Source organism: Hypanus sabinus, chromosome 15, assembly GCF_030144855.1.
Source record: "Hypanus sabinus isolate sHypSab1 chromosome 15, sHypSab1.hap1, whole genome shotgun sequence".
Lineage (NCBI taxonomy): Eukaryota > Metazoa > Chordata > Chondrichthyes > Myliobatiformes > Dasyatidae > Hypanus > Hypanus sabinus.
This window is the reverse complement of record NC_082720.1, coordinates 62057143-62078810: the sequence shown is the minus strand read 5'-3', so window position 1 is coordinate 62078810 and position 21668 is coordinate 62057143.

Sequence of the window (21668 nt, the reverse complement as noted above, 5' to 3'; positions counted from 1 at the left end):
ACTGTGTCTACACTTCCTGCTGCCTCGGTAGAGCTGTCAACATAGTCACCAGCCCCTCCCATTCCAGACGTACTCTCATCTCTCCTCTCCCACTGGGTAGAAGATACACATGTACCACATGTAAGCATGTAAAGAATAGCTTCTATCTCGCTGTTATAATTGAACGGTCCCCAGTACAATAAAGTTAGCTCTGAACTTCCTATCTGCCTTGTCATGACTCTGCACTATATTTTCTGCCTGCACTCTCTGTGTAATTGTAACACTACATTCTCCATTCTGTTATTGCTTTTCCCTTGTGTTCCCTTGGTGCACTGATGTGATGAAATGATCTCTCTGGATGGCAATGCAAAACAAAGACTTTCATTTGTGCCTTGGTACATGTGACAATAATAAACCGATTACCAATTGCCCTTTTCTGCACTAGACCCATTTCCATAACATACAGCATATTCAATTAAGATTAACTGCACATAAACAGGCCAAAGTTCATTGGCAATTCACATTTATTAAATAACAAGCTGCATTTATGCAACACAGCACCATGAAGTCATATAGACATAGAAACAGGCATTTCAGCCTATCAAGTCTAAACTCAGTGACCACTTTATTAGGTATCTCTTCTACCTAATAAAGTGGTCACTGAGCATATGCTTGTGTTCTTCTGATGCTGTAGCCCATCCACTGCGAAGTTCAATGTGTTGTGCGTTCAAAAATGCTGGTCTGCACACCACTGCTGTAACATGTGGTTATTTGAATTACTGTCACCTTCCTGCCAACTTGAACCAATCTAGCCATTCTCCTCTGACCTCCCTCATTAACAAGGCATCTTCACCCATGTAACTGCTGCTCACCGAATACTTTTTGTTTTTTACACCATTCTCTGTGAATTCCAAGTAAGAGAAAATCTGCAGCTGCTGGAAATACAAAATGCTGGAGGAACTGAGCAGGCCAGGCAGCATCAATGGATAAAAGTACAGTCAACATTTTGGACCAAGACCCTTTGCCAGGAGACTGTTGTATGTGAAAATCCCAGGAGATCAGCAGTTTCTGAGATACTCAAACCACCCTGTCTGGCACCAACAATCATTTCATAATCAAAGTCACTAAGGTCACATTTCTTCCCCATTCTGATGTTGGGTCTGAACCTCTTAACCACGATGCATGCTCTTATGCATTGTGTTGCTGCCATATGATTGGTTTGCAGGATTTTGTGAATAAAACACGTAAACATCATTTTATATGCTTATGAGAAGTCGCAGCCCTTTACTTCCTTTACAAGCAAACCAAAAGTAGTTACCTTACACTGACATTGTTAAATTGAACACAACTCAATAACAATATTTGTGAATTATGTGGCACAGTTTCTCTTATGAACTATATGTGTCATCTGCCACCCATTATATTGCCCTACAGGCTGATTAGTTACTTGCATTAATGTGCAGGTGTACAGGTTTACCTCAGAAAGTAGCATCTACGATGGTCTACAATGAAACATCCATCCACATTAATGTTCAGAATCAGAATCAGATTTAATATCACCAGCATATGCTGTGATATTTGTGAACTTTGTTGCAGCAGAACAATACAAGGGAGACCAATATTCTTGTGGGCAGATGTTGGCCTGTTGGGAGTGGTTTAAAATAATATGGCAGAGGTGTGGGAATCAGGATGATAGAGCTGAGGATGAGGTAGCAGATTTACAAGTAGATGATAGCTGTAACATAAATGTAAGGAAGGACAAGCAAAGATTGAGAACAAATGCAGACAGAGCAAAGAGTTATAGTGTACCACAGAGGCAAAATTCAAAAGGACGAAGAATGCAGGACTGAAGGTGCTGTATTTAAATGTGCATAGCATTCGAAATAAGGTGGATGAACTCGTGGCACAATTAGAGATTGGTCGGTATGACAGTATGGGCATCACTGAGTCAAGACTGAAAGAAGGCCACAGTTGACAGCTCAACGTCAAAGGATATGCGTGGTATCAAAAGGACAAACAGGAAGGTGGCTTGGCTCTGTTGGTAACAAATGGAATTACATCTTTAGAAAGAGGTGACATAGGGTCAGAAAATGTTGAATCTTTGTGGGTGGAGTTAAGAAACTGCAAAGGTAAAATAAAATATTATGGGAATCATATAGATTCAAATAGCCTCCAAATAGTAGCCAAGATGCGTGGTTGAGATTGCAAAGGGAGCTGGACAAGGCATGTAATAAAGGAAATTGTAATGGGGACCTTCAATATGTAAGGGGATTGGGAAAATCAGTTTGGTGTTGGATCACAAGAGAGGAAATTTATTGAATGGCTTTTTAGAGTAGCTAGCGTTCGAGCCTGCTCGGGGAAAGGTTATGTTAGATTGGGTGTTGTGCAATAACCCAAATCTTAATAGGGAGCTTAACAGAAAGGAACCCTTAGGAGACAGTGGTTAATGTGGTTGAATTCATACTGCAATTTGTGAGGGAGAAGAATAACTCACATGTATCTGTATTGCAATGGAATAAAGGGAATGACAGAGGCATGAGAGAGGAGCTTCCCAGGTGGATTGGAGGAGGATACTGGTGGAGATGATGGCAGAGGTGAGGTGGCTGAATTTTCTGAGAATAATTCACAAGGTGCAGGACAGAGAAAGAAGTTCTCAAATGGTAGGGGTAAGCAACAATGGTTTTCAAAAGTTAAGGACTGGGTAAAGCCAAGGACATATAACGTAGCAAAAAGTTGGATGATTGGGAAACATTTAAACTCCAACAGAAGACAAGTAAAGAAGTGATAAGAAGGGAAAGATGAAATATGAGGGCAGACTAGCCAATAATGTAAAGCAGGATACTAATTTTTTTTTCAGTTAGGTAAATAATAAAAGGGAGGTGAGAGTTGATATTAGACCACTAGAAATTGATGCCGATGAGGTAGTAATAGGGGAGAAAGAAATAGCAGATGAACTTAATGGGTACTTTGCAACTGTCTTCACTGTAGAAAACACTAGCTGTATGTCAAAGGTCCATGAGTGTCAGGGAGCAAGAGTGGGTCCCATTGCTATTACAAAGGAAAAGGTGCTAGGCAAACTCAAGGGTCTTAAGGTGGATAAATCAGCTGGGCCAGATGGATTACATCCCAGAATCCTGACAGAGGTTGCTGAAGAGATAATGGATGAATTGCTCATGATCTTTCAAGAATCACTTGATTCTGTCATGGTCCTGGAGGACAGCAAGATTGTAAATGTTACTCCACTCTTTAGGAAGGGAGGAAGGCAAAAGAAAGGTAATTATAGGACAGTTAACCTAACCTCAGTGGTAGGGAATGTATTGGAATCTATTATTAAGGATGAGGTTTCGAGTTACTTGGAGACTAATGATAAATTAAGTCAAAGTCAGTATGGTTTCTTTCCTGACAAATTTGTTAGAGTTCTTCGAGAAAGTAACAAGTATAGTGGACAAAGGAGAGGCAGTGGATGTCATTTACTTGGATTTTCAAAATGTGTTTCATAAGGTGCCCAGCATGAGGCAACTTGACATGATAAAATCCTATGGCATTACAGGAAAGATACTGGCATGGATAGCAGAACGTCTGACAGGCAGAGACAGTAAGTGGATATAAAAGGGGCCTTCTCTGCTTGGCAACTAGTGACTAGCGGTGTTCTTCACGGGTCAGTCTTGGATCATTGCTTTTCATGTTGTTTGTCAATGATTTAGATAATAAAATTGATGCATTTGTGGCAAAGGTCGCTAATGATGTGAAGATAGGTAGAGGGGTAGGTCTTACTGAGGATGCAATGCAATTTCAGCTAGACTTAAACAAATTGGAAGAATGGGCAAAAATTTGGCAGATGGAAAACAGTGTTGGGAAATATATGATAATGCATTTTGGTAAAAGGAACAGTAGTGCAGACTATTATCAAAATGAGGAGAAGGTTCAAACATCAGACGTGCAGTGGGACTTAGGAACCCTCCTGAAAGACTCCCAAAAGATTAGTTTTCGGGTTGAGTCTATGGTAAAGAAAGCAATGTAATGCTCCCATTTATTTCAAGGGGAATAGAATATAAAAGCAAAGAGATAATCCGAGGCTTTATAAGACATTAGTTAGGCCACGCTTGGAGTATTGTCAACAGCTTTGGGCCCCATATTTCTGAAAGTTTGTGATGGCATTGGTGAGAGTTCATAGGAGATTGACGAGGATGATTCCAGGAATGAAGGGGTTAACATATGTGAAGTGTTTTGCAGCTTTGTGCCTATACTTACTGGAGTTTAGACAAATGTGGAGGAGATCTCACTGAAACCTCATTGATCTCATTTAAGTGACTAGATAGGGTGGATGTGGAGGGGACGTTTCCTGTGGTGTGGTTATCTAGGACTAGAGGGCACAGCCTCAGAATTGATGAGTGAACTTTTAGAACCGAGGTAAGTAGAAATATTTTTAGCCAGACAATAGTAAATCTGTGTAATGCTCTGATACAGACTGCGGTGGAGGCCAAGCTCATGCGTATATTTAGGGTGGGAGTTGATCGCTTCCTGATTGGTCAGGGCATCAAAGGACATAGTGAAAAGGTAAATGTATGGGGTTGAGTGGGATCTGGGATGTGGACCATGGTTGAATGGCAGAGCAGACTCGATGGGCTGAATTCTCCTCAGATGCCTTATTGTTCTTTTGGTCATATAATGCAATACATAACACATAATAGTAGAAACGAAACATGAGATAGTGTTCATGAGTTCAACGTCCATTCAGAAATCAGATGACAGAGGGGAAGAAACTGTTCCTGACTCGTTGAATGTATGCCTTCAGGTTTCTGTACCTCCTCCCTGATGGTAGCAATGAGTACAAGGCATGACCTGCTGATGGGGGTCCTAGTACCCATGTTGGAGCTGAGTTTACAACTTCCTGCAGCTTACTTTGATCCTGTTCAGTAACCTCCTCCCCATACCATATATTTATGTTCCATTAATTCTATTGAATTCTCCCCATATTTCCAGTGGCTGAGCTTGTCCAGTACAGTCGGTAAGGAGCAACACTGCACTTTTCAGTTTCACAAGCTGTATTCTATTCATTGATTGCTTGCAATCCTATAATGTTATTAGACTCTGTTAACAGACAAGGATTCATAATTAGAGTATTTTTCTCTCGAAGAGTGCAATAGGGATAATGCAGCATAGGAGGGTCAAAACTCATTAAATCCATTCATCAATTACATTTCCAATAACTTCAGGGCACAGGAGACTCTTGCTGCTCAGTGTCCCACCACTGCTGCTTTCCAGCTGCAAAATGAAGCTTTGTAATATCTGAGCACCAGTATTTATTGCCTCAGTATTTTAATGCAGTCTTCAAGGATGAACACTGGAAACTTTGAAACAATAAAGAAATATTTGCAAGCATTTAATGGGCTTCATATATTGATACTTTGACACATCCTTTTCTGTCCTTAGATTTAGTCACTGGCATTTAGGGCAGCAGTGAAGCTCCTCCATCTCTGACAGAGTTCAGGCCTTCCTTCATCATGTCAGTAGCTTCCTCTTGGTTTTCATTACTGTCAGTCGTACAAGTCCTGGATGGAGACTCTGGAATACTGTCACACTCAGATGTAGAAGGATTCTTCATTGTTGTTTCCATAACAATTTTGTTTTACCAGTCAGAGTAGTTAGCCCTGAACTGAACCCCCGAACCTGCAGCACTCTTGGACCACCCTTACTCTAAGTCTGGCTTCTACCCTTTGACCTGTTTGGCATGGGTGACCCTGCCAAGAGACAAAACCAAACTCTGACTCTAGCCAACATAGATCTCTGGGTCATTGAGGCACGCAGGCCTCCAAACCCAATGACAAGGTTGTGCTCCTCTTGGAGGAGGAGAATCAAGCTACTCGGCCCTTTGAGACAGCTACACCACTTCAATATGGCTGATTTATTATCCCTCTCAACCCCATTGCCTGCCTTCTCCTCGTAACCTTTGATGCCCTCCCTATCAACCTCCATTTTAAATATACACAATGACTTACCTTCCACAGCTGGCTGTGGTAATGAATTCCTCAGGTTCACTATCCTCTGGCTAAAGAAATTCTTCCTCAGTCTGTTCTAACTGTACATCCTTCCATTCTGAAGATGGTGCCCTCTTGTCCTGGAGTCCCCTAGTATAGGAAATATCCTCTCCACATCCACTCTTTCTCAGCATTTCAATACTCAATAGGTTTTTGAACTAATGCTGTTAAATAAAAGCAGCTTTGGTTCTGGACATGGATTGGATGCAGATGAAAATTTCTCCCAGAAACTGAGAATGCTATTTGCATAGTTTGTGTTTTTCGGAATAAAGCAAAAAAAAAGTAAGCTCAAATCCAGTATAAATTAACAAGACTCTAAACTGTGTAACACTTCATTTTGGCCCAAATGCTTATTAATACAGACACACATGGCTATGACAGGGATCTATAATTGTCCCTTACAATTTTCCACTGCGAAAATGACAATGGATCCTGCAAAATTCTAGGCTTCACTCCAATGCAAAATGATTCAATAATGAAGAGGGCACGTCTTTTACTGAAGAAGACATCTAGACAGATTCTCACAAAGAGATTTGCGTGAAAGAGAACCTTTGTATTATGGCCCATTAGAATTTCTCATTCTCTGCCACCTCTATTGTTGAAGCTAAGAGTATCAATTATTTTAAAAAGAATTGTATAATTTTCTGAAGACCAGCAGTGCCTGTGTGCATCGAACCAGGTCCATGTGAGATAATATCTATAAGGAAGCATCAACACAGATTTCATGACTTGGATGTCATTATTCTGGTGATGAAACTGGTGATTAAATAGAAATTCCAAATATCGCAGAGGTTGAAACCTGAAGTAAAGATTCAAGATTGTTTAATGTCATTCCCAGTACACAAGTGTAATGGAGAACAAAATAATTTATTCTCTGGATCCAAAGCAGCACGAAGAAATAGACAATAAGATAACAAACAAAATAATAAAAAGCACAATAAATATAAATACATAAGATAGGTTGAATATGCAAATCAATTGTATGTCAATAAAGTGATGCTAAGTACATGAGTTATGGTACATAACTTGACTCTGACACAAAATGATAAAATAGTGGTGGTGGGGTGTGGAGGGGTGGGTCATCGTGGAGGTATCGTTCAGCTATACTGCTTGGGGAAAGTGACTCTTTCTTAACCGATGGTCCTGGTGTGGATGCAACGTAGCTTCCTCCCTGATGGGAGTGGGACAAATAGTCCATGAGAAGGGTGAGTGGTATGCTTCATGATTTTGCTGGCCTTTCTCTGGCAGCTTTCTGTGTACATGTCCTTGATTCTGGGTTGGCTGGGGTCACTGATTCATTGGGCAGTTTTGACTACCCATTGTAGATGCAGTTTCCATACCATAAATTGATGCAGCTTGTTAGGATGCTTTCCGCTGCACATCTGTAAAAGGATATAAGCATTGTTGTAGATAGCCCAGCTCCCATCAGCTTCCTCGAATTATAGAGGCATTGGTGAGCATTCCTGATTGTGTGGCGTTTGTTCTGTGTCCGTGAGAGATTGAGTGAGATGTTTACTCCTCGAAGTTTGAAACTGCTCGCAGTTTCCACTGTTGTGTCACTGATGTAAAGAGGAATGTGAGTGGTGCAAGTTCTCCTGAAGTTAATAACCATCTCCTTTGTCTTGTTGACATTGAGAAAGAGGTTATTTTGTTTGGCACCATGCCTTGAGCTCTACATTGTCTCTGTAGGCTTTTGTTGATGAGGCCTCTGTCTGTTGCATCATCAGCAAACTTGACAATGTGATTGCTCAGATATTTGAGAGGGATTACAGAGGTTCAGATACAGAGAAAGGTTGAATAGGTTGGGACTTTATTCCCTGGAGCGTAAGAGAATGAGGGGTGATTTGATAGAAGTATATAAAATTATGATGGGTACAGATAGAGTGAATGCAGGCAGGCCAGGGGAGAAAAAAAACAGAGGTCATGGGTTAAGGGTGAAGGGGGAAAAGTTTAAAGGGAACATTAGGGGGGGCTTCTTCATGCAGAGAGTGGTGGGTGTGTGGAATAAGCTGCCAGATGAAGTGGTGAATGCGGGCTCACTTTTGACATTTAAGAAAAGCTTGGACAGGTATATGGATGAGAGGTGTATGGAGGGATATGGCCTGGATGCAGGTCAGTGGGACTAGGCAGAAAATGGTTCAGCACAGCCAAGAAGGGCCAAAAGGCCTGTTTCTGTGCTGTAATGTTCTATGGTTCTACTTGGTTATGTGTGAGCAGAGTGTACACCAGTGAGCTCCGCTCACAGCTCTGGAGGGCACCTGTGTTGAGGACAATGAGAAGGGAGGAGAGGTTGTACATCCTCACTAGCTGAGCTCTGAGGGTTGGGAAGTCTCACACCCAGTTGCATGGTGAAGATGTTGGATATTCAACAGATCTCTCAGTATCCAGGTTCAAACTTTCAGTGTGTCAACTCCACACAGACAATACCCAAGGTCAGGATTGAATCTGGGTGTGTAACGCTGTGAAACAATATCTATACCAGTGATGCTCCTGTGCTGTCGTGGCTCCAATTGTCTATCCTACCATCACAATAGGATGATTTCTGTAGTGGGGGATGTCTAAGGACCAGAGGACACAGCATCAGAATAGAAGGATGTCCCTTTAGAAAAGGGATGAGAAGTAATTTCTTTAGCCAGAGAATAGTGAATCTGTGGAATTCATTGCCACAATTGGCTGTAGAGGCTGTCTTCGGGTATATCTAAAGCAGAAAATGATAGGTTCTTGATTAGAAAGGGCATCAAATGTCATGGGGTGAAGGCAGGAGAATGATGGAATAACAGAGCTGACTTGATGGCAGAATGGCTTAATTCTGCTCCTATGTTTTATGGTCTCCTTGAGTCATCCTTTCACTGTGGAGCACCTCCTCTGCGCTTCAGTACAAGTCCATCATTTGAGATTTATTCTCTGTTTTATTTGATGTCAAAACACCAGCTCAGACAAAAGATCTAGGATCTGAAATATTACTTCCTTCATTTTCCACAGGTACTGCCTGACTTGTTGAGTGTTCCTAGCATTTTCTCTATTTTGTTTGGACAGCATGTTTTAAGAAGATAGATTGAGCAAACTAGGACTTTCTCTCTGAAGCAAAGGAAGATAAGGGATGACTCAATAGAGGTGTACAAGATGATAAGAGGAGTAGATCGAGTAGACTGCCAGAGATGTTCTCCCAGGTTGAAAATGGTTAATACAAATATAAGGTGATTGGAGGAAAGTAGAGAGATGGTTCAGAGATTTTTATTGCAGTTAGAGTGCTGTGTGTGTGAAAAACGCTGGCAGGTGTCCTGGTAGAGACAGATACATTAGGGCTATTTAAGATCTTAGATAGGAATATGCCTGAAAGAAAAATGGGGGGTTATGTGGAAGTGAAGGGTTAGTCTGATATTAGAGTAGGTTAAAAGGCCAGCTCAGCATAGTGGGCCAAAGTACCTGTTCTGTGCTGTAATGTTCTAAATTCTATGTTCTATTTCTAATTTCCAGCATCTGCAGATTTTATTTTGATTTTTGTCAACTTGAAAGGCCCTAATTGTCCTCAGGCATCAGAAACCTTCCACTCCCATGTACTGCATACTATCCAGCTTACCTGCTGTGTCTGCAAATCCAACAGTGTCCACACTGCCTGTCTTGACTATTCCATGAATGGGAGTTGTCTGGAAATTGCAAGGTGAAATTGAAGTTACTGCACCAGGCTCCCCAGTAGCCTTCTGTCAGTTTCCAAAGTCAAAGTCAAATCTATTGTCACCGGCACTTCTACATTTATGGTCAGGCACAGTGTTAATCTGACTTGCAGAAGCATCACAGATATATACTGCAGAATGGTACAGTGCAGAGAAGGCCCTTCCAGCTCTTCAAGCCATGTGGACTGGTAACCTTTGATTTAACACGAGCCTAATCACAGGACAATTTACAATGGCCCAGCCAGTATGGATTTACCAAGGGTAAATCATGCTTGACTAATCTATTGGAGTTTTTCGAGGATGTAACCAGGAAGTTAGACAAGGGAGATCCAGTGGATGTAGTGTACCTTGATTTTCAGAAGGCATTTGATAAGGTCCCACATAGGAGATTGGTGGGTAAAATCAAAGCTCATGGAATGGGGGGGAAGATATTGACATGGATAGACAGCTGGTTGGCAGATAGAAAGCAAAGGGTAGAGGTGAATGGATGTTTCTCGGAATGGCAGGTGGGGACTAGTGGGGTGCCACAAGGCTCAGTATTGGGACCACAGCTGTTTATGATTTACATCAACAATTTAGATGAAGGCATTGAGAATAACATCAGCAAGTTTGCTGATGGTACTAAGCTGGGTGGCAGTGTGACAAATGATGAGGATGTTAGGAGAATTCAGGGTGACTTGGATAGGCTGAGTGAGTGGGCAGATACTTGGCAGATGACGTTTAATGTGAATAAGTGTGAGGTTATCCAGCTTGGGAGTAAGAACAGGAAGGCAGATTATTATCTGAACGGTGTAGAGTTAGGTGAGGTGTAGAGTTAGGTGAGGCAGGCATGACCTGTTCAAGAAGGACGGGTTACACTTGAATCCTGGGGGGACCAATATCCTAGTGGGGAGGTTTGCTAGGGCTACAGGGCAGACTTTAAACGAGTAAGATGGGGGGCGGGAATCAATTTGAGGAAACTATGGGAGAGGAGGTTAATTCACCAGTAGAGCAAGTAAATAGACAGTGTGTGAGGGAGGAAAGGCAGGTGATGGAGAAGGGATGCGCTCAGCCTGAAGACGTAGGGGAGAAGAAAGAAAAGGATAATAAATTTGAATGCATTCTTAGGGATGAAAAGAGAGGAGGAGGTGGAGAGTATCTTAAATGTATCTATTTTAATGCTAGGAGCATTGTAAGAAAGGTGGATGAGCTTAAAGCGTGGATTGATACCTGGAATTATGATGTTGTAGCTATTAGTGAAACATGATTGCAGGAAGGGTGTGATTGGCAACTAAATATTCCTGAATTTAGTTGCTTCAGGTGTGATAGAGTAGGAGGGGCCAGAGGAGGAGCTGTTGCATTGCTTGTCCAAGAAAATCTTATGGCGGTGCTTTGGAAGGATAGATTAGAGAGCTCCTCTAGGGAGGCTATTTAGATAGATAGATAGATACTTTATTCATCCCCAAGGGGAAATTCAACATTTTTCCAATGTCCCATACACTTATTGTAGCAAAACTAATTAAATACAGTATTTAACAGTATAAATATGATATGCATCTAAAATCTATTTGGGTGGAATTGAGGAATGGGAAAGGTGTAGTAACACTGATAGGAGTGTATTATAGGCCACCTAATGGGGAGCGTGAGTTGGAAGAGCAAATGTGTAAGGAGATAGCAGATATTTGTGGTAAACACAAGGTGGTGATTGTGGGAGATTTTAATTTTCCACACATAGACTGGGAAGCTCATTCTGTAAAAGGGCTGGATGGTTTAGAGTTTGTGAAATGTGCGCAGGATAGTTTTTTTAAACAATACATAGAAGTACCAACTAGAGATGGGGCAGTGTTGGATCTCCTGTTAGGGAATGTGATAGGTCAGCTGACAGATGTATGTGTTGGGGAGCACTTCGGGTCCAGTGATCACAATAGCATTAGCTTCAATATAATTATGGAGAAGGACAGGACAGGACCTAGAGTTGAGATTTTTGATTGGAGAAAGGCTAACTTTGAGGAGATGCGAAGGGATTTAGAGAGAGTGGATTGGTTCAAGTTGTTTTATGGGAAGGATGTAATAGAGAAATGGAGGTCATTTAAGGGTGAAATTATGAGGGTACAGAATCTTTATGTTCCTGTTAGGTTGAAAGGAAAGGTTAAAGGTTTGAAAGCACCATGGTTTTCAAGGGATATTAGAAATTTGGTTCGGAAAAAGAGGGATGTCTACAATAGATATAGGCAGCATGGAGTAAAGGAATTGCTCGAGGAATATAAAGAATGTAAAAGGAATCAAGAAAGAGATTAGAAAAGCTAAAAGAAGATACGAGGTTGGTTTGGCAAATAAGGTGAAAGTAAATCCGAAAGGTTTCTACAGTTATATTAAAACCAAGAGGATAGTGAGGGATAAAATTGGCCCCTTAGAGAATCAGAGTGGTCAGCTACGTGTGGAGCCGAGGGAGATGGGAAAGATTTTGAACGATTTCTTCTCTTCGGTATTCACTAAGGAGAAGGATATTGAATTGTGTAAGGTGTGGGAAACAAGTAAGGAAGTTATGGAACCTATGACAATTAAAGAGGTGGAAGTACTGGCACTTTTAAGAAATTTAAAAGTGGATAAATCTCCAGGTCCTGACAGGATATTCCCCAGGACTTTGAGGGAAGTTTGTGTAGAAATAGCAGGAGCTCTGACGGGGATGTCTAAGATGTCATTAGAAACGGGGATTGTGCCGGAGGATTGGCGTATTGCTCATGTGGTTCCATTGTTTAAAAAGGGTTCTAGAAGTAAGCCTAGCAATTATAGACCTGTCAGTTTGACATCAGTGGTGGGTAAATTAATGGAAAGTATTCTTAGAGATAGTATTAATAATTACCTGGATAGACAGGATCTGATTAGGAGTAGCCAGCATGGATTTGTGCATGGAAGGTCATGTTTGACAAACCTTATTGAATTTTTTGAAGAAGTTACGAGGAATGTTGACGAGGGTAAGGCAGTGGATGTAGTCTATATGGACTTCAGCAAAGCCTTTGACAAAGTTCCACTTGGAAGGTTAGTTAAGAAGGTTCAGTCGTTAGGTATTAATGCTGGAGTAATAAAATGGATTCAACAGTGGCTAGATGGGAGATGCCAGAGAGTAGTGGTGGATAATTGTTTATCGGGATGGAGGCCAGTGACTAGCGGGGTGCCTCAGGGATCTGTTTTGGGCCCAATGTTGTTTGTAATATACATAAATGATCTGGATGATGGGGTGGTAAATTGGATTAGTAAGTATGCCGATGATACTAAGGTAGGAGGTGTTGTGGATAATGAGGTGGGTTTTTAAAGCTTGCAGGGAGATTTATGCCGGTTAGAAGAATGGGCTGAACGTTGGCAGATGGAGTTTAATGCTGAGAAGTGTGAGGTTCTACATTTTGGCAGGAATAATCCAAATAGAACATACAGGGTAAATGGTAGGGCATTGAGGAATGCAGAGCAACAGAGAGATCTAGGAATAACAGTGCATTGTTCCCTGAAGGTGGAGTCTCATGTAGATAGGGTGGTGAAGAAGGCTTTTGGAACGCTGGCCTTTATAAATCAAAGCATTGAGTACAGAAGTTGGGATGTAATGTTAAAATTGTACAAGGCATTGGTAAGGCCAAATTTGGAATATTGTGTACAGTTCTGGTCACCGAATTATAGGAAAGATATCAATAAATTAGAGAGAGTGCAGAGACGATTTACTAGGATGTTACCTGGGTTTCAGCACTTAAGTTACAGAGAAAGGTTGAACAAGTTAGGTCTCTATTCATTGGAGTGTAGAAGGTTGAGGGGGGATTTGATTAAGGTATTTAAAATTTTGAGAAGGATAGATAGAGTTGACGTGAATAGGCTGATTCCATTGAGAGTAGGGGAGATTCAAACGAGAGGACATGATTTGAGAGTTAGGGGCAGAAGTTTAAGGGAAACATGAGGGGGTATTTCTTTACTCAGAGAGTGATAGCTGTGTGGAATGAGCTTCCTGTAGAAGTAGTAGAGGCCAGTTCAGTTGTGTAATTTAAGGTAAAATTGGATAGGTATATGGACAGGAAAGGAGTGGAGGGTTATGGACTGAGGTAGGTGGGACTAGGTGAGATTAAGAGTTCGGCACGGACTAGGAGGGCCGAGATGGCCTCTTTCTGTACTGTGATTGTTATATGGTTATATAAATACAAAGAGATCTAGGAGTCCTTATTCATCATTCACTGAAGATGAATGAGCAAGTGCAGCAGGCAGTGAGGAAGGCTAATGGAATGTTGGCCTTTATTACAAAGGGAATTGAGTACAAGAGCAAGGAAATCCTCTTGCATTTGTACAGGGGCCTGGTGAGACCACACCTGGAGTATTGTGTACAGTTTTGGTCTCCAGGGTTAAGGAAGGATATCCTGGCTGTAGAAGAAGTGCAGCGTAGATTCACAAGGTTAATTCCTGGGATGTCCGGACTGTCTTATGCAGAGAGGTTAGAGAGACTGGGCTTGTACACACTGGAATTAAGGAGATTGAGAGGGGATCTGATTGCAACTTATAAGATTATTAAGAGATTGGACAAGATAGAGGCAGGAAATATGTTCCAGATGCTGGGAGGGTCCAGTACCAGAGGGCATGGTTTGAGAATAAGGGGTAGGTCATTTAGGACAGAGTTAAGGAAAAACTTCTTCTCTCAGAGAGTTGTGGGGGTCTGGAATGCACTGCCTCAGAAGGCAGTGGAGGCCAATTCTCTGGATGCTTTCAAGAAGGAGCTAGATAGGTATCTTATGGATAGGGGAATCAAGGGATATGGGGACAAGACAGGAACTGGGTATTGATAGTAGATGATCAGCCACGATCTCAGAATGGCGGTGCAGGCTCGAAGGGCCGAATGGTCTACTTCTGCACCTATTGTCTATTGTCTATTTACTGATCAACGTACCAACCGGTACATCTATGGGCTATGGCCGGAAACTCACGAGGTCACAGCAAGATCGTACAGACTCCTTACAGACTGCAGCTAATGAGTCCAGGTCGTTGGCATTGAGCTAGCCACTGTGTTACAAATTGGAAGGCGATGTGGGAGGGGTGGAATAAATTGAACTTTCTTCTTCTTCTTGGGCCCTTAGCTCCTAGTGCAGTATAAGCCTTAGCTGACCTCCCATCTCCATCGTCCTAGGTCGATGGTATGGTTGGAGTTCATCAGTGTTTCTGTAATCTATTTTATTCATTGTACAGGGGATTAATGTGTACAGCTTCACCAGGCCCCTGTTGGTATAGCAAGTTATATGGTTGGCACAACATTGTGGGCCAAAGAGCCTGTACTGCGTTGTACTGTTCCGCATTCTATGTTCTATACAACATAAATTAAAGAACAACCAACCTTTTACAAGAATAGTTTTCTGCCTAATTATTTGAAAACAATTAATAATTAAAAGGAAAATTATGTTTAATACGTTAAACCACTGTAAATTAATTGAAACTATTGATGCAAAGTAGAGAAAAATAAACTAAATTTAAACTATTGCATAGTTTTGCAATACATTCAGACACTCCTTTAGAGTCATGGAGTGATACAGCCAAATAGTGGGCTCTGGGCTTCAAATTGAAAATAATTACTATAGAATAAAGGCAAAAATGGATAACCCAACTGTTCTGGGATATGCTAAAATTTATAGAATAGAGTCAGATGCACAGTCATACAAAGAAACAGCACAGATGCCCATTTGTCTCCTAAACCTGCACTGATCATCAATTGTTATTTACACTAATCTTAAGATTAATCCACTAACCCATAGGTCATTGGGATGTAGTGGGAAGCTAAATCAAACCCCAGAAGAAACCAAACAGTCACAGGAAGGATGTGAACACTCCACACAGACAGCACACTAGTTCAGGATCGAGCCTGGGTGTCTGATGCCATAAGAAAACAACACTCTTTTCTGTGCCTCTGTGCAGCCCAGAAGTCAGTCCTACCCACTCCCTGAGTCATCCTCTCATTGGGCACATCTCCTCTGTGTTTTAGTGAGGAGGTCAGCACATATTGGCCATTAAAACACCACGAGAACAGAATTGTTTTTTTTTCATGTCAAGTGAACTCTCCACTAAGCCACCGCAGATTTATTTATCTGAAACCAATACCAAAACTAGAATCATCACAGTAAGTCATCCATTGAACTCACGTTGACCCTCTATAAAGCAATCCTGTTCACACCATGTCCTAAACACAAGAGATTCTGCTGACATTGGACAAAAAAAGACCATAAGATGTAGGAGTAGGATTAGGCCATTTGACCCATCAGCTCTGCTCTGTCATTCAATCATAGCTGATTTATTATCCCTCTCAACCTCAATCTCCTGTCTTTCCCCCATAACCTTTGATGCCCTTACTATTCAAGAACCTATAAATCTTCACTTTAAATATAAGACCATAAGACATAGGAGCAGAATTATGCCATCTGGCCCATCAAGTCTGCTCTGCCGTTAAATCATTGCTGATCCTTTTTTTCTATCTCCTCCTCAGCCCCAGTTCCTGACCTTTTCCCATAACCTTTGATGCCATGTCCAATCAAGATCCTATCAATCTCTGTCTTAAATACACCCAGTGATCTGGCCTCCACAGCAGCATGTTGCAATTAATTCCACAAGTTCACCACCCTTTGGCCAAAGAAATTTTTCCGCATCTCTGCTTTGAAAGAGAATGGATGTTTCCCACCATGGAAAACATCCTTTCCACAACTACTTTGTCCAGGCCTTTCAACATTCGAAAGGTTTCAATGAGACACCCCCGCCCATCCTTCTGAATTCCAACGAGTACAGACGGAGAGCCATCAAACGTTCCTCATATGATAACCCTTTCATTCCTGGAATCATCCTTGTGAACCTCCACTGAAGCCTCTCCAATGCCAGCACATCTTTTCTAAGATAAGTGACCCAAAACTGTTCAAAATACTCAAGGTGAGGACTCACCAATGCATTATAAAGCCTCAGCATCACATCCTTGCTCTTGAAATGAATGGTGACATAGCACTTATCTTCCTCACCACTGACTCGATCTGCAAGTTAACCTTTAGGGTGTTCTGCACAGGGGCTTCCAAGTCTCTCTACATCTCAGATTTTTGGATTTTCTCCCTGCTTAGAAAATAGTCCACACATTTATTTCTACTTCCGAAGTGCATGACCATGCATAGAAACTGGTGTGTCATGGGAGGTGGAAGATCGAAAGCAGCAAGCTGGCCGCTGGCCGTATGCCCAGAGACTCGAGTTCTTTGGGCACAGTGCTCGGAAGAAGCAAAGCAACAGACTTTTAACATCATAAATCAGCAAGTTGTTTCTAATTCTCCCCTCTTGCTGTGAAACAGGGACACCTCGTTTTTCCTTATTAGGTAGAGAGAGTGCCTGTGGTATGTCGAACTACCAGGTGAATGAGTAGTCTTTGGGGTACTGCAAGTCTGTGTCTTATTAATGCTTTGTTGAATGCTGGAGTGCTCAGTGGAGAGTGCCGATGTTCTTTTTGCTGGTGGGGGTGGGGGGATTACTGAAGCTTGTGCATGGGAGGGGGAGCTGGGGGGGGGGGCTTTGGGGATCTAACATTATCTGCCATTCATTCTTTGGGGCACTCTCTTTTTATGGATGTTTGCAAAGAAAAGGAGTTTCAGGATGCATACTGTAACCTTTTCTCTGACATTAAATGTACCTATTGAAACCTATTGGGAAGGATTAGGAGAATGGGCAAAAAGATGACAAACAAGAAAATCTACAGATGCTGAAAATCCAAAGCAACACACAAAAAAAAAAACACTGGAGGGACTCATCAGGTCACGCAGCATCTATGGAAAAGAGAAAAACTGTCCTGTAGTGAGGTGACCAGAATTGAACACAGTATTCCAAGTGGAGTCTAACTAAGCTCTCATATAACTGTAATATTATCTCACTGCTCTTGAACTTAATCTTACAGTTGATGAATGCCAACACACTATATGCCTTCTTAACAACACTGTCAACCTGCGCAGCAGCTTTGGGTGTCCTATGGACACAGACCCCAAAATCTCACTGATCCTCCACACTGCCAAAAGTTATTAATATTAAATTCTGTCTTCAAATCTGACCTACTGAAATGAACAATTTCACACTTATCTGAGTTGAAATCCATCTGCCACTTCTCAGCCCAGTTCTGCATCCTGTCAGTGTCATGCTGTAACTTCTCCATGCAGAAGGTGTTTCCTATAGTCTAGAGGTCTAGGACCAGAAAGCACAGCCTCAAAGTAAAAGGATTTTAATTTAGAATAGAGATGAGGAGGAATTTTGTTAGCCAGCGGGTGATAAATCTGTGGAATTCAGTGCCACTGGCAGCTTTAGAGGCCAAGTCACTGGGTATACATACAGCAGAAATCGATAGGTGCATGATTTGTAAGGATGTCAAAGGTTATGGAGAGAAACGTAGGGTTGAGAGTAATAATAAGTCAGCCATAATTGTATAGAGTACCAGACATGATGGCCCAAATGGCCTTTTTCTGGTCCTACGTCTTATGGTCTTACTCCTTTCTGAACCTCAATCTTTCATCTCTGGAAACCATCTCGGTAACTTTAGGGCCTGCACATCCTTAAAATTTTAGTGCTCATCTTAATGGAAAGAACAAAGGTAAACAGGACTAATGTAGAATTTGTGTTAATGCAGGGGTTCCCAACCTCATTTATGCCTTGGATCTCTACCGTTAACCAAAGAGTCTGTGCACCCGAGGTTGGGAATCCCTGTGTTTGAACGACTTAGTGGGATGACTAGGCTGTTACTGTGCTTTCTCTCTCCATAGCTCTATTTGCCAGAGTCAGTTGCAAGACTCCAGCTATGTTCCAATCAGAGCTTTCCTAAGATATAAAAGAACTTTCTAGTTTAGAGTACAAACATAGTGAAGTTGCATTTTGTGACCTAGGCCATAGGTGTTGAGTTATTGCCAGGCTTTGAAAAAAAAAATCACTAAAATTATAAACTCAAATTAAGTAACATCAGGAATTAATCATACTCCCTACTGCCTTTTATAGGACAGGAACTGTGAGTGTACCAGTGAATTAAATGAGTTGGTCTATTGACCTACTTACACCCCATCAGATCAAATATAAATAATTCATGGATAAGAGCCTCACAAGCTGCATTTTTTTTTACTCTTGAGATTATTTTGTGGTATTAATATTGGGAAATGGGTTCCTTTACCAATGTTAATGCTGCTTCAGGTTTTGAGAACTAATAATGATGGTAAAAATACCATGAGCTGCATAGAGTTGGCTGATCCATCATGAGCTCGTGCCTCTATAGTATCCAGGATATTTTCAAGGAGCAGTGCCTCAAAAAGGCAGCATCCATCATTAAGGACCCACATCTCCCAGATAATGCCTTGTTCTCATTGCTAGGAGGTGCAGAAGCCTGAAGGCACACACTCAATGATTCAGCAACAGCTTTTTCCCCTCTGCCATGAGGTGGTGTTCATGGACATTGAACCCATGAACACTACCTCATTGCTTTTTAATTTCTATTTTTGCACTACTTATTCAATTGTTGTATACATACACTTACTGTAATTCACAGCTTTTTCTCTATTGCTGTGTATTGCATTGTACTGCTGCCACAAAGTCAACAGATTTCGTGACATATGCTGGTGATATTCAACGTGATTCTGGTTCTGATGAGCTGAAATAATGATCAAAGATTAAAGATACAGTAAAGATCAGCTTTATTTGTCAGATGTACTGTATATTGAAATGTCAAATATGTCAACATGTATCTGATTAAATCAGTGAGGATTATACTGGGGGTCACCTACAAGTTCCACCACACTTCCAGCACCAACACAGTATGCTGACAATTTACTAATGCTCATCCTAATCATACTTCTTTGGAACGTGAGAGGAAACAGGAGCACCTGGAGGAAATACATGCAGTCACAGGGTAACATACAAACTTCTTAAAGACAGTGGTGGGATTTGAACCCCAATTGGTAATCTCTGGTGATGTAAAGTGATTGCACTAACTGCTACACTACAATCAAAAAGGAAGCCTTTCCATAAGTTGCCTCTATTGCAGCTGAAGGGTTTAAAGAAGACAATTTTCATTCAGTATGTGCTGAATATGATCAGAGAATGATTGATGGCAATTTAGATTGGAAAAATATACTCCTTTCCAAGCAAGTGGCAACATAAAAACACAAAAGTAAACTAAACAGAAGTAATCCATTTAGTCTGTTGAGTTTGGTCTTCCTTTCATAAAATCATTGCTAATCTGAATTTGGCCTTCACTCACAAACAAGAGAGAATCTGCAGATGCTGGAAATCCAAGCAATATACGTTGTCCTGCCGAAGGGTCTCAGCCCAAAACATCGACTGTACTTTTTTTCCTTAGAAGCCGCCTTGCCTGCTGAGTTCCTTCAGCAATTTGTGTGTGTTGCTTATTCTCAACTACACATTCTTGTCTCACCCTATAACTTGTGATTCTCCTAATGCTAAGTACCTATCTCCTCCTTGAATACATACAGGGATTCAGCTGACACAGTTCCCTGTGGTGAAGAATTCCAAAGACTCAAGATGATCGAAAAGGCAAACCTTGTCCTCACTTGCCTCACATGGGCAGTTGGTTAGATCGGGAGACATCACCTGGTTCCCATCACACATACTCTTCCTCTTCTCAAACCCTCTCGATTCCTTGATTTCCCCATTACCCTCATGTTCCTCTCAGTGGTTCACCTTCCCTTTATTCCATGGTTCACAGTACGCTCCAATCAGATTCCACCTTCTTCAGTTATTTGTCTTTTTCGCCTATCACCTCCCATTCTTACTTATATCATTCTTACTCTCTCCCTCTCTTAACTGCCTATCTCCTCAGCCCCACATCTGGATCCACCAATCATCAACAAGAAAAATTCTGCAGATGCTGGAAATCCAAAGCAACACACAGAAAATGCTGGAGGATTTCAGCAGGCCAGACAGCATTTATAGAAATAAGTAAACAGTCGCCATTTCAGGCCAAGATCCTTCAGCAATCCTGATGAAAGGCCTTGGCTGAAAGATCAACTATTCACTCTTTTCTATAGAAGCTGCCTGAGTTCTTCCAGCATTCTGTGTGAGTTGTTCCACCAATCAGCTGCTAGCTCCTTCTCCACTCTTCCATCCCTAGCGTTTCATACTGGCTATCTCCCCTCTTTCTGTCAGAATTACCTTTAGAAGGTAAATAGCAAAAAGGAATTGGATAAATACTGAAAAATAAATGGCAGGATTAGAAAAAAAAAGAGCATTGCAGAAGGGGCAAACCCATAGTTTCTTTCAGAATGCTGGAACAGACAATAAAGGCCAAAAAGCCTCTGTCTGTTCTACATGGTCCTGTAATATTTCCCAGCTTCTAATCGCAACAGTGAGTTTGCAAATGTCTAAGAGACATCATAGCAAGGAGAAAACCGAGGAAAATAATTGTGATAGAAGCAGCGGGATATTTTTGAAGTGTGTTTGCGCCAGATGGAAGATTAGCCAAAATGTTTGCTCTTTGCAAAGATAGCCAATGAGGGTTCAGAGCAGTAAATTATTAAACAGCAGCATGACTGATTATGGGATCAATTCTGACCTGGAAATCAAAATAACAACGTCATTAGGCAGTGCCAGATTGGTGGCAGATAATGAGTTTAATTGTAAAAGGAAGACATGATATTTCAGTTTTAAAATAACCCTATACCATTTTTTGACTCAGACTCGATACAAATGAGATTTTGCACCAGATACTAATAAGGACCTTATGCTGTTGTGGCTTTTTGTATGTTGTTTTCCTATTTGCATGTATCAAATGGTGTAAATGTGATTTCTCACTTAGAGTGGCATATTATGTGTACCTTTGCAATTCAATTAAGGATTATAAGGAGGTGGTTGGTAAGACATTAATAAGACCACGTGTTTTCAGGCACTAAGGACAGTCTAAACACAAACAAAAAACCTCAAAACAACTTTTGTAATGTGTTGAAAGGCCATCTTAATGTGAGATATAGAAGACTGC